Source organism: Schistocerca nitens, chromosome 7, assembly GCF_023898315.1.
Source record: "Schistocerca nitens isolate TAMUIC-IGC-003100 chromosome 7, iqSchNite1.1, whole genome shotgun sequence".
NCBI classification, from domain to species: Eukaryota; Metazoa; Arthropoda; class Insecta; order Orthoptera; family Acrididae; genus Schistocerca; species Schistocerca nitens.
Genome location: NC_064620.1, coordinates 307610827 through 307613326, shown reverse-complemented (window position 1 = coordinate 307613326; position 2500 = coordinate 307610827).

Sequence of the window (2500 nt, the reverse complement as noted above, 5' to 3'; positions counted from 1 at the left end):
CTTACTACCATCACTATCAACGAACCTCGCCACCCCACCCCCCCCCCCACACACACCATCCCTTAACCCAACTTCTGCCTTAACCTAACCCAACTTCTGCCTTAACCTAACCCAACTTCTGCCTTAACCTAACCCAACTTCTGCCTTAACCTAACCCAACTTCTGCCTTAACCTAACCCAACTTCTGCCTTAACCTAACCCAACTTCTGCCTTAACCTAACCCAACTTCTGCCTTAACCTAACCCAACTTCTGCCTTAACCTAACCCAACTTCTGCCTTAACCTAACCCAACTTCTGCCTTAACCTAACCCAACTTCTGCCTTAACCTAACCCAACTTCTGCCTTAACCTAACCCAACTTCTGCCTTAACCTAACCCAACTTCTGCCTTAACCTAACCCAACTTCTGCCTTAACCTAACCCAGCTTCTGCCTTAACCTAACCCAACTTCTGCCTTAACCTAACCCAACTTCTGCCTTAACCTAACCCAACTTCTGCCTTAACCTAACCCAAGTTGCGCCCTAACCTAACCCACGTTGCGCCCTAACCTAACCCACGTTGCGCCCTAACCTAACCCACGTTGCGCCCTAACCTAACCCACGTTGCGCCCTAACCTAACCCAAGTTGCGCCCTAACCTAACCCACGTTGCGCCCTAACCTAACCCACGTTGCGCCCTAACCTAACCCACGTTGCGCCCTAACCTAACCCACGTTGCGCCCTAACCTAACCCACGTTGCGCCCTAACCTAACCCACGTTGCGCCTTAACCTAACCCACGTTGCGCCCTAACCTAACCCACGTTGCGCCTTAACCTAACCCACGTTGCGCCTTAACCTAACCCACGTTGCGCCTTAACCTAACCCACGTTGCGCCTTAACCTAACCCACGTTGCGCCTTAACCTAACCCACGTTGCGCCTTAACCTAACCCACGTTGCGCCTTAACCTAACCCACGTTGCGCCTTAACCTAACCCACGTTGCGCCTTAACCTAACCCACGTTGCGCCTTAACCTAACCCACGTTGCGCCTTAACCTAACCCACGTTGCGCCTTAACCTAACCCACGTTGCGCCTTAACCTAACCCACGTTGCGCCTTAACCTAACCCACGTTGCGCCTTAACCTAACCCACGTTGCGCCTTAACCTAACCCAAGTTGCGCCTTAACCTAACCCAAGTTGCGCCTTAACCTAACCCAAGTTGCGCCTTAACCTAACCCAAGTTGCGCCTTAACCTAACCCAAGTTGCGCCTTAACCTAACCCAAGTTGCGCCTTAACCTAACCCAAGTTGCGCCTTAACCTAACCCAAGTTGCGCCTTAACCTAACCCACGTTGCGCCTTAACCTAACCCACGTTGCGCCCTAACCTAACCCACGTTGCGCCTTAACCTGCCCTGTAATTGTTAGTTATATGAATCTAGGAATTCGTGTAGCGTTGCCTAATTGCAACCATCTCAACATAGTTCACTTCGCGCACACTGTGGTGTTCTGCGTATTGATTCATTTTACGGTGCGTACCCTCACATCTTGCGAGTGTTGCTTACTTTCCACATGGTCCCGCTATCCACTGTATTGTGTACTGCAATAGGACGTATATCGCCCCCGCCCCCCCCCCCCCCTCCCCTCCTGTCACCTCTAGCTCGTCGGTCAGGAGTTCGCGTGTTGAATGCGCTTCGCAGCTGTGCAATGGCATTCGCATACGTACGCTGGCCACCTTCCACGTGTTCTTTCGTGCACACGTCGCAGCGTGTATGTATGCTGATGGAGTGCGTCGTGACACACAACATCCAGGCATGCAAGACTCGTAGAAGTCGCAAATGTAGATGGATGTCTACGTTTGCTGCCCAAGTTACGCAAATGAACTGGAAATCCGTTGTTGCGCGGTTGTTCGCGCTGGAGGTGAATCGTTGATATCGACGATCGGTACAGGTATTAACCGGTTGCTTCAGCGACACCCGTCATACCCACGAACGTGAGTGGGCATGTGGGTATGAAGCGATACGCGGCGGTGGCTGGGTGGGACCGTCCCCGGCCGGTGAGGGGGGGGCGCCCGGCGTGCTGGCCGCGCGCTGCGTGGGCGCACGCGCGGCAGCCGGCTGGTGGGGGCGCCCAGTGGCAGGCGCGCCGGCTGACGGACGCGGCAGGCGGCGCATCTGCGTGCCGGCGCACCCAGCGCGCGGCGCCGTGCGGCCAAAGTGGGTCCTCCCGGGCCCGGTGCGAAGCGCGGTGGACATCTGCAGTGTGCTGGTCCGATTGAGGACTGTGTGCGTTGAGGATGCGCCGCCGCCCGGCACTCGGCGCCGCGACGCCGTCTGCTGCTCGGTCGCCCCCGCGGTTCTCGCAGGTGGTTTGTATCGCAGCTGTGCGGATGTGTTGGCGCGTGCGCTGTGCTGGGAGAGTTCGCTTTGGCACCCAAGTGGGGCTCTGCCCCTCTGTGGCGCTGGCGTTGGAGCTGCCCGGTCACTGTTTGTGGCCGCGTGTTGTCTCCCGCCGGCAACACCACGACA